Genomic DNA, 12,235 nt, shown 5'->3' on the forward strand with positions numbered 1-12,235 from the left:
ATGTTGACACTGAAGAACTGGATCTGCCACTTGTCCATTGTATGAGATGCTGACTTGCATCCAGAAATGGGGAAAAACAGGCGCAAGGGCCAGCTTTCTTATGAAGAGATGTTGTCTGCTTTGAAACGGTCTCTAACCTTGTTAACCCTAGGTATTACTCTAGTATGGAGTGCATGACAACAGTGCAGTCTGTGAACAATCCTTCCCTGTATTGCAGCCCATGAAGTTCCGTTTTAGTTAAGATTAATTCACTTTGAATGCGTTGTCCTTTCTCTGCAGAGGTGTGCCATTTATAATTCTAAAGAAAGATTTGTCAAAATAATCTTTCAGATTTTACACAAAGAGTATTACGTTAGAGTCTAAAAAGCAATTGAACACATTTACTTAATTTACAGAATAAAGGGAAAAGATAAATATAAGGAATTAAGATTATCCTCATGATAGAACAATCTTAATAAATACAGAAAAGTTTGTCAATTGGTCCCGGGGAGGCGAGGGAGAAAGAGGGGGAATATTGTAAACATATGTTCTCCATCGTGGCCTCTGTGAAATCGTACATATTATATTTTCAGTGAAAATGTTTTGAATGCTTGTATAATTTTGTGTAGCACTATTCAGAATAATTTATAATAATAATAATAATAATAATCTATATATATAAATTTCTTAGGGGCATCCAACGAGGAAACAAAACTCAAAAACCCCCCAACGAAACTTAACCAAAATTCCCATGCCCATAACACAACCCACAAAGTACAAACATATCTACTCAAAATGAAAAACAACACAACAACACACTCACAAAACGGCAAAACAACAAAACTCAAAAATCCCCCAACGAAACTTAACCAAAATCCCCGTGCCCATAACACAACCCACAAGGTACAAACATATCTACTCAAAATGAAAAACAACACAACAACACACTCACAAAACGGCAAAACAACAAAACTCAAAAATCCCCCAACGAAACTTAACTAAAATCCCCGTGCCCATAACACAACCCACAAGGTACAAACATATCTACTCAAAATGAAAAACAACACAGCAACACACTCACAAAACGGCAAAAGAACAAAACTCAAAAAAACCCCAACAAAACTTAACCAAAATTCCCATGCCCATAACACAACCCACAAGGTACAAACATATCTACTCAAAATGAAAAACAACACAACAACACACTCACAAAACGGCAAAACAACTGAGCATGCGCATTGGCGCCCAGCTGCAAGTTCCCTGGCGCGCGCACATGGCCTTCCAGCCAACATTCCCTCTGCGGAAACCATGCCCACTCCAAGCCCCGCCGCGCCGCTTCCCGCACACACACACCCCCTGCCGCACACACACACGCAACCCCACGCTCCATCACTCCCCCCGCCGCCGCATACACACACGCAACCCCACTCCCCCCGCCGCCACACACACACACGCAACCCCACGCTCCATCACTCCCCCCACCGCCGCACACACACGCAACCCCACTCCCCCCGCCGCCGCACACACACACACGCAACCCCACTCCCCCCACCACCGCACACACACACGCAACCCCAAGCTCCATCACTCCCCCCGCTGCCGCACACACACACGCAACCCCACGCTCCATCACCCCCCTGCCCCAATCTTACCTCCTTTTACTTCACGCCACCTCCAAACCCCACCCCGCCCCTTTCCGCCCTGTCAAAATCTAGGAAAGACAGGAAGGAAGGAAAGAAGGAAGAAAGAGAAAGGGAGGTAAAGAAAAAGGGGGAAGGAAGGAAAGAGATAGAGAAAGAAGAGGAGAAGGAAAGATGGGAAGGAAGGAAGGAAGGAGGGAGGGAGGGAAAGAAGGAGAGAAAGAGGGAAGATTGGCCACAGCAACACGTGGCGGGTAAAGGTTGTTATTTCTATTATTATGATGATGCTATTGTTCCTCTGAGACCCTTTTAGGGGGAATGGGAGAGGTGTCAGGTCCCGGAGGCAATGCATTGCATTATTGTTATTGTTATGATGGTGGTGAAATAAAAGGAAATAAAAAGTAAAAGAAGGAAGCAAACAGGGAGGGAAGAAAGGCAAAGGAAGAAAGGGGGAGGAAATGAAGGAAAGAGAGAAGGATGAAACCAAGTAGTGAAAGAAGGAAAGAAAGAAAGAGGTAGAGAAGGAAGAAAGGAGAGAAAGGGGGAGGAAAAGGGGGAAGGAATAGGTAGGGACCTCTCTTTCATAATAGTCCAGATATCTACCTCAACTTTGATAAGTTTTACTATAGGCCACAGCAACGCGTGGCAGGGCACAGCTAGTAATAATAATAATAGTTTTTAAAAGCAATGGAACACATCAAATCTTGCATTTTTACCATTCAGTAGCAGTGTGATTGCATTATTGAGTTCCTTAATTTTTTTTAAAGCTTTGCTTAAAATGGCAGATTGTGCAAAAAGAATCTGTGAACCCCACCTCCTCCAAGACAAACTGAACCACCCAAACTGGGCTTTAGAGGCCAATGGATACATCACTACAGACATCAGAAGAGCTGCAAGACCAAGAACAAGCCACGAGAGTAAAGACAAATATCCATCCAGAGGAAAAGTGTTCTTGCCATACATCAAGGGAATCACTGAGCGCATAGGGAAACTGATGAAGAAACACAACCTACAAACTATCTACAGATCCACTAAGAAAATTCAACAAATGCTACGTTCAGCAAAGGAAAAGAGGGTTCCTTTCACCTCTGCAGGAGTCCCCCATATCCCATGCAGCTATGGACAAGTCTACATAGGGACCACCAAATGTAGCATTGCCCAATAGGGCTGGGCGGTTTCGTTTCGTATTTCGTAATTCGTTAAAAATTCGTTATTTTTTTTTTATAACGAAGCAATAACGAACCATTCAGGAGCAACTAAAAAACGAAACAAATTTTTCCAATTCGCTTCGAAATTGATTCGTAATTGTTTCGTAATTGTTTCGTAATTGTTTTGTGATTTCCGAAATTTCGTAAATATCGAACTTTTTTAAAGAAAAAATTCGGAATTCTTTTAAATAACGAAACGCAAAAATCCCCAAAAAATGAATCGAATTTAGAAACAAATTTTTCCGTGGTTGGACAGCCCTAATGCCCAAACATGAATCAAGGAACGTGAAAGGCACTGCAGACTACTTCAACCAGAGAAATCAGCCATAGCAAAGCACCTGATGAACCAACCTGGACACTGCATATTATTTGAGAACACAGAAATGCTGGACCACACCAACAACCACCATGTCAGACTACACAGAGAAGCCATTGAAATCCACAAGCATGTGGACAATTTCAACAGAAGGAAGAAACCATGAAAATGAACAAAATCTGGCTACCAGAATTTAAAAACTCTAACATTATAACAGTAAATAAAGAACAAAACTCAAACACAGGGAAACTCCAGACAAGACCTACAACCTACAAACTATAGACAAGACCTACAACCTACAAACAAGACCCAGTTGGCCCTTTCCAACTGGGTGCGACTCAGCAATCCTCCAAGGAGGGAGGGACTATAAAGCTGTGTTGCACCTGCCTTGGCCTAGTCTCAGACTGCTGCTGCTCCTGCCACAGGGGTCCTGAATCCTTCCATCCAGCTTGGCTGCCCTGGACTACTTGTGAGTAGGAGAAGCCCCAGGCCCTTTCCAACTGGGTGCGACTCAGCAACCCTCCAAGGAGGGAGTGACTATAAAGCTGTGTTGCACCTGCCTTGGCCTTGTGTTGCCTGCGCAATTTAACCGGATAGAGACCAACTGGGCCGACCGCCACCGTGTCGACCACCTCCGGAGGTCCATCCGCTGTCTTACATCAATCGTCTGTTTTACATCTGAATCATAGCACTTGTGCCAACTGTCAATCTCTTGTTTACTGTGTTTACATATTGCCAACATCGAACGTTATAGTTCCATCCTAACTTGCTGCTAATGTGATAATAAGAGCATAGCACAGCACTTTAAAGGCGCCTGCCTCTGTCGCCAACTGTTTTTGCACTTTGTCCCTTCCCCGAGTCCCCCTGCCGCACTTTAGTAGCATTGAGGGCCAAGTTTTGGGCTTGTTGCACTTTAATATCTTGTCGCACTTTAAGTTCCTGCACTTTAAGAACTACCCTTGTAGCCGTGGATTTTGCTACTGTTACTACTGTTGCACTTAAGACTCTAGCACTCTAGGGACCACCCTATTTTGCGGTTGAACGTTTACCATCTGTATTTACCATCTACCGAAGTGTATTGTTCCCATCCATGTGGTCCCCCACCCTCCTATGTATACTGTCTCTGATACTATTGACTGGTGGAAGAAGCAGGGGAGGAAGTGGGCTGGAGCCTGTGAAGAACAATGAGGAGGGGAGGGGGGACAAAGAAGACCAAAGTAATTGGCAAGAAAAAACGCCAACATTTCAAACATCTGATGAAATAGAGATTAAGACCCTGGTCAGGAACTGCGGCATAGAGGAGGGGAGGTGTTCCACTAGCCGAGGGGCCCCCATAGAGGTCGTGGTGGGAAGGAGGAGATGCGGGAAAAGGAGACCTCAAATTCGGCCAAATTCGGACCATTTATCCAAAACATTAACAATTCCAACTCGGTCTCCTAAGGTAAATTGGTGTAACCAGGTGAGCGGACCCTCTGGACTGAAGGTGGTGCTGTTGAACGCTAGATCTGTCAACGGAAAAACGACCTGGATCCAGGACCTAATCCTGGACGAGCGGGCAGATCTGGCGTGCATCACGGAGACCTGGTTGGATGAAGCTGGAGGAGTAAATCTGACCCAGCTTTGTCCTCCGGGCTTCTCCGTGCAGCACCAACCGAGATCCGGAGGGCGGGGAGGCGGGGTCGCAGTGGTCTATAGAGATTCCATCCATCTGACCAGGTGCCCCATCCCGCAGACCGCAAATTTTGAAAGCGTCTACCTGAGGGTGGGTGACCGGGACAGAATAGGGATTCTGTTAGTGTACCGTCCACCTCGCTGCACTACAGTCTCCCTACCTGAGCTAGCGGGGGTGGTCTCGAGCCTGGCGTTGAAGTCTTCAACATCCATGCCGAGGCGACCCTCACAGGTGCGGCTCAGGACTTCATGTCTGCCATGGCAACCATGGGGCTGTCCCAACAAATATCTGGCCCCACCCACTGTGCTGGACACACATTGGATTTGGTTTTCTGCCAGGGATGGGAACAGGGTGGCGGTGTGGAGGAGTTGTCCATCTCTCCGTTGCCATGGACCGACCACTTCCTGATCAGATTTAGGCTCACTGCGCCCCCTAACCTCTGCAAAGGTGGAGGACCTATTAAAATGGTCCGCCCCAGGAGGCTGATGGATCCGAATGGATTCCTGGCGGCTCTTGGGGATTTTCCCGCCACCTCGGTAGGTGACCATGTCGAAGCCTTGGTGGCTCTCTGGAATGGGGAGATGGCCAGGGCTATTGACATGATTGCTCCGGAACGTCCCCTCTCAAGTAGCCGAGCTAAACCAGCCCCTTGGTTTACTGAGGAGCTGGCAGTGATGAAGCGAAGGAAGAGGGAACTAGAGAGCGTGTGGCGTTCGGATCCGAGCGAGTCAAACCGAGCACGCATCTTGGCCTACGAGCCCACGAGGACCTTGAGATCGTCTGGGGAGGCCCTTCTCTCGATCCCGCCTGCCTCACAGGCACGTTTGGCGGGGACGAGGGAGAGGGCCTTCTCGGTGGTGGCCCCCCAGCTGTGGAACACTCTCCCTGCACACATCAGACAGGCGCCTTCCCTCATGTCCTTTCGAAAAAGCCTTAAGACATGGCTGTTCTAGAGGGCATTTAATTAAGTGCTAAACAATACGGTAATGAGAACTGGAATGGAACAAGGAATATGAGACTGGCTATGATTCCACTAAGAGACGAAGCGGATTTTTAGTGTAGTCTGTAATTGTTGTATAGTTTATATGTTGTTGAAACTGGCTTTTTTGTAATTGTCTTTTATGTGTACTGTACACCGCCATGAGTCGCCCTTATGGGCTGAGAATGGCGGTTAATAAGTGCATCAAATAAATAAATAAATAAATAAGAAACAATCAGGAACACCTAATCACCTCTCAACAAAGGAATTTCCCAGGCAGTAACAAGCCACGCCTAAAAACTGTCAGGGCATCAAATGCTAATCAAGGTGGCCAATTGAAACATTCACACGTAGCTCCAAATGACAAGAGTTATTTCTCCCACCCTGGACCTTCAATAGATATATAAACCCAATTTTCCAACAGACCTCACAACCTCTGAGGATGCCTGCCACAGATGCAGGCAAAACGTGAGGAGGAAATGCTTCCAGAACATGGCCATACAGCCCAAAAAACCTACAACAACCCATTTGCCTAAAATGTGTATGTGAATTTGTGGTGACTCCATGAATTTAAAATGGTTTTCTTAGGAAAGGAATACTTAATAGTTGGTTTGCCATTGCCTTTTTCTGCAAAATGGCCTATAGCAACTGATATCCTTTAGAGCAGTGGTTCTCAACCTGTGGGTCCCCAGGTGTTTTGGCCTACAACTCACAGAAATCCCAGCCAGTTTACCAGTTGTTAGGCTTTCTTAGAGTTGAAGGCCAAAACATCTGGGGACCCACATGTTGAGAACCACTACTTTTGAGATCTTCCATTTGAGTACGGAGCAGGTGTGACTGCTTAGCATCCAAGATTGGACACCAACATAATTATTCCAAGGTTTACCTTTATTGATATCTCACATTCCCTCAACTTCTGTTTCACCCTTTCTCAAAGAAGCTCAGGGCACTATCCACACCTCTTCGCTCATTTTCCATTTTATCCTGAAGACAACCTTGTGAGATAGGTCAAAAATAGGAAAAGGAGTAGTTGATCTGGGACTAAGTGGTAAATCTCATAGGTGGTTGGGGAATTGAACCTAAGTCTGAACTTATCCTTACACTAAACCTTTGCTAGTGAATATTTATTACAGTGGAAGCAAATTACTCAAGTCACTCTCCATGGGCTGAATACTAGAACCCCTGGATTCTTGGCTGAAGCAACCTCTTGGACCTCAGGTAGGTATCCAGTTTCACCTGATCTGCACCTGCCATGTTCCTCTGTGATGTAGGAAGGTGTGGGTGGTACAGAGCAATGGGCAGCCCCACAGCAGACAAGGCTGGGGAAATGGAAGTGTCCTATAGTCACCGAAGATTGAGTGGGGAACTTCCAGGAGATCAAATTCAGCCCCAAAACTAGAGGTTCTATCCCTTCTTTTGCCACTACATCATACAGGTATGTGACTTCTGATTGAGGAATGAGGAAAAATCAACTTCAAAAAATGTTGCATAACTCTCGATAGTTGGAAACATGACTGATAAGTCCCTGTTCTTTGTGGTCACTTGTATGGGTGGATGACGTCTGACTAGACCTGAGGAACAGAGCGTTGGGTTCTACCACTCATTCATGAGGGCTGCCCACATTCTTAAGGAAGAGAGAGATCAAAGGTGGAAGGAAGAGAACGAGCAATTAATTTCTCCTGCTTTTGTGCCTCGAACAGCAATCTAAATGACAGTAATTAGGCAGAGGTTCAAGAGACGCAGATACGTGATCAAGAAAGGTCTTACTGATAAACTCTACAGACACAAGAGCAAGGGTAGTAAAAGAGGGAGCAACCGGAACTATGTTGCAAATAGGCTCCTATCTTTCGTTTCATTTGTTTATTACTCATTGTATTCCATGATAAGGACATAGTTTCTTAAAATCCCAGACAGGACTGAACAAGTAGTAATTATTCAGGGGTGAAATGAATGCACTCTATGCATGTTCTTTTGTCCTTATTGGATTTGCATATAAATCATGATTACAGCTGATGAACTGCCAACTTATTATATTTTTTAACGACATTTGTATGCCACCCTTTTCACCCCAAATGGGACTCAGAGCAGCTTACAATATATTATATTTTTACCATAGTACAATATCAGTATTATATATTACTATATTGTACTATACCATTATATTGTAATATTATTAGTAATATTACATGTAATATAAAATATATAATTATAATATATTATTAGTTGTGTCCAATTCTGTGGGGTGGTGCTCATCCCCATTTCTAAGTGGAAGAGCCGGCATTATCTGTAGATGCCTCCAAGGTCATGTGGCTGGCATGGAGCACCGTTACCTTCTCGCTGAAGCGGTACCTATTGATCTACTCACATTTGCATGTTTTCGAACTGCTAGGTTGGCAGAAGCTGGGGCTAACAGCGGGAGGTAGTTTAAGGGAATTCTCCAGCTAGGAAGCTGCCATCTTAATATTTCCTTGCCTCACAATCTTCCATTTGAAGCAGAACTCTCACTGACTATTAGTAGGACTGGGTCTCTCCATATTAGAAGGGTTGGGAAAGCAATGGTCCACCAGCCTCATGCATCCTGCAATGCTGCTTTTATGGCCATTTAACCCCACCCCTGATTCACTGGACTACCTTTTTTCCTGCCCACCCAAGCATAACTTAAAAACCTCAAAAGCAGTAATGAATCTTTTAAATAGGTCTGCAGGACCCAATGGAATTGTCCACCCCAGTGCTGCTGTCGCCTGTCTTGTGGTGACCCTAACCCTCAGGACAACACTAGCTTTAATCCACTAACAGGCTTCCGCTTACTAACTCTTTCAGTGCTTGACTCACACTTACCCAGTTAATTTTTAATATTTCTGACAAAAGCCACTTTTGAGTATTCCTTACCTAAGAAAATCATGGGGTTGCCATATGGCAACAGCAACAGGTGACTTTGAGGGCACACACATAGAAATATTATGAGTGTTTTAATTAGGAACAAGTCAAAGTATCCTACAAGTACTAGTTCCTGTCTAATCTTGGAAATTAAGTGGAATCTGCTTTAGTTATAAATTTGTCGATTATTGCAGGCTACTTGGTTGTTGGTTTGATGGTCGCTCATATGCTATTTAATGTTGTTGTTTTATTTTGTTTTATGCTGTTGATTATGTGTTTTAATGTGTTACTTTAACTATGTTTGATCGGGCTTGTCCCCACGTAAGCCGCCCGAAGTCCCTTCGGGGAGATGGAGGCAGGGTACAAAAATAAAGTTATTATTATAATTTACTGACACAAAAACACAGTATGTCACAGCAAATGAGATATATATGCTGGGTTGTCATTATTGTTGTTGTTGTTGTTGTTATTTGAAACACAACAAGATTACTTAGGCGATCCCTTGTTGGACGAGTAAGATGGTCTTCCTTGATTACTATTTTTGTGGGTTTGTAGGTGTACATAGCAAACAAGGTCACTCTGTTGGCTGTTGTATTGGATCACAAGTCAGACACTTCCCAAGTGTCTAGTACTGTGTGATGTATCGGCGAATAATGCGTGCAAATCCCAGTAGGGTGGCCTTTTGCAGCTGGCAGATGGTAATCTTGTTAGCGCCGATTGTGTTTAAGTGCAGGCCAAGGTCTTTAGGCACTGCACCCAGTGTGCCGATCACCATTGGGACCACCTTTATTGGCTTGTGCAGTTCCATCTTTAAATATTATTATTATTATTATTATTATTATTATATTATTGTACTTGGATAAACATTGCTAATAATACTAGGCACTGTAGGCTAACTGACAAAACTGTCATTGAGTATTTCCTGACTAAGAGAACCCTATGAAAATTCATAAGGTCATCATCATAAGTCAGCCAGCAACTTGAAAGCACATACATACATATTAATGACATTTTATATCAGGGAAAAAAATATTATTATTATAATAGTTTTGGATTATCCCCTTTACACAAACATTTATTTCAAAGTACTTACTTCCTATCCCAATAGTTGTAGGAGTGGGTTGTGTCCTGAAAGCAACAGCCCTATCTTCATTGTCATCCAGGCTCTGTCAAGACTACTTTCCATTTTCCTTTGGGGAATTTTTTTTCCAGGGAGGAAAAGCGGCCAGGAAGCTGAGATCAGAGCCAACTCTGCCTGGTGGGATTAACTTAGCACCTTGATGGATGGATGCCTCCTGCTAGAATTTTAAACAATGCAACCCCCAAAGTCACAGGGGCTGAGAAGGAAATAAGGCTGTGTGATAGCATCTGCTCACTAACACCTATTTAAGGGTTGCTACTATTTACCCTTAGAGCTCATAGGGCAGCAGCATGAGAGGCAGAAGTCCACCATGCCTTTTTTCCAGCAAGAAGAGGATTGAAGGAGGGGAAGGAAAGGTTTGTTGTTGTCATTAAGGTGGCTTAAATGTATAGCTATCCCCTGAATGAGAGATCTCCAGGTCATGCTCTGCTCTGCTCATGTCTTGCAAACCCAAGACTGTGGCTTCCTTGATTGAATTTATCCATTTGGAATGTGGTCTTCCTCTCTCTTCCTTCTATAAAAAGGAGGAAGGAAATGGGAAAAATGAATACATGTGACACCATCATCCAGTGATAAGTCCAAAGTATGACAGTTTTAGTTTAGTCATCTTGGCTTTTAGGGACAACTCAGGCTTGATTGGCTTTATTTATTGTGTCAGGAGCAAACCAAACAGTGATATTGTATTAAACACACACACACAAAGTTTGCAAACTTTGCATTCTATTAAATATCCTTTGACCAGTAGCTGGCCACTTGGAGTGCCTCTGGTGTTGCTATAAGGAGGTCCTCCATTGTGCATGTGGCAGGGCTCAGGTTGCATTGTAATATGTGGTATGTGGTTTTCTCTTCTCCACATTCGCATTTCGTGGATTCCACTTTGTAGCTCCATTTCTTAAGGTTGGCTCTGCATCTTGTGGTGCCAGAGCGCAGTCTGTTCAGCGCCTTCCAAGTCACCCAGTTTTCTGTGTGCCCAGGGGGGAGTCTCTCATTTGGTATCAGCCATTGACTGAGGTTCCGGGTTTTAGCCTGCCACTTTTGGACTCTCACTTGCTGAGGTGTTCCAACAAATGTCGCTGTAAATCTTAGAAAACTATTTATTTATTTAAGTCATTGGAATGCTGGCTGATATCCAAACAGGGGATGGGACGGAGATGTCACTGCCTTGGCTTTAATACCCATTTACTAATCTTTTTAGCAGTCCACAGGAGTCATATAACTCTTTTCCGATACCATGTTTCCTATTACATGTTTGATTTCTCCCTTTTGAATAACAGAATGATAGCACACGTGAAAGGAATCTAGGTAGACCACAAGCTGAACATGAGTCAACAGTGTGATTTTTTTTTATTGTATCAGAAGAGACTTGAATACATATTGCAAGCCGCTTCTGGTGTGAGAGAATTGGCTGTCTACAGAGATGTCGCCCAGGGGACACCTAGATGTGTTGCCACCCTGCTGGGAGGATTCTCTGGTGTCCCTGCAAGCTAGAGCTGGCAGATGGGAGCTCATCCCTCCTCGCGGATTCGAACCGGCAACCTTGCACCACCGTGGCTTCTAACAGTATGATGCGGCTGCTAAAAAAGCCAATACGATTCCATAGCATTAAGAGAAGTATAGCATTAAGATCAAGGGAAGTCAGAGTCTCATTGGTGAGACCTTACCTGGAAGACTGTCCAGTTCTCAGCAACACAGTTCAAGAGGGATATTGTTGTTGTTGTTTATTCGTTCAGTCATTTCCGACTCTTCGTGACCTTGTGGACCACCCACGCCAGATTCCCTGTTGGCCGTGGCCACCCCCAGCTCCTTCGAGATCAAGCCAGTCACTTCAAGGATACCATCCATCCATCTTGCCCTTGGTCGGCCTCTCTTCCTTTTTCCTTCCATTTTCCGCAGCATCATTGTCTTCTCTAAGCTTTCCTGTCTTCTCATGCTGTGGCCAAAGTGCTTCATCTTTACCTCTAATATCCTTAACTGGCCCAGACAGGAAGCAGCCAGGCTTTGAAGCTGCAAGGCCATTCAGTGCTAATCAAGGTGATCAACTGTAACTTTGATACTTGTCTCAAGCAGACAAGAGTTCTTTCTCCCACCCTGGACATTCGACAGACAGATAAACCCCACTTGCTTAGTTTCCAACAGACCTCACAACCTTTGAGAATTCCTGCCATAGAGGTGGGCAAAACGTCAGGAGAGAATGCTTCCAGAACATGGCCATACAGCCCAGAAAATTCACAGCAGCCCAGTGATTCAGGCCATGAAAGCCTTTGAGAACATATTATTTCTTTGTATTTTATTTTACACAAAACTTTTTCTGGCTCTCTACAGCAAACCCTGTGAGGCAGATTAGTCTGAGAGATTATGGCTAGTTCAAGTCCTGATGTATAGATTTCACAGCTGGAGAGGAACGTGTCCCTGGGATTAACCTA

The sequence above is a fragment of the Anolis sagrei genome, chromosome 6 (genome assembly GCF_037176765.1).
Source record: "Anolis sagrei isolate rAnoSag1 chromosome 6, rAnoSag1.mat, whole genome shotgun sequence".
Classification (NCBI taxonomy): Eukaryota; Metazoa; Chordata; class Lepidosauria; order Squamata; family Dactyloidae; genus Anolis; species Anolis sagrei.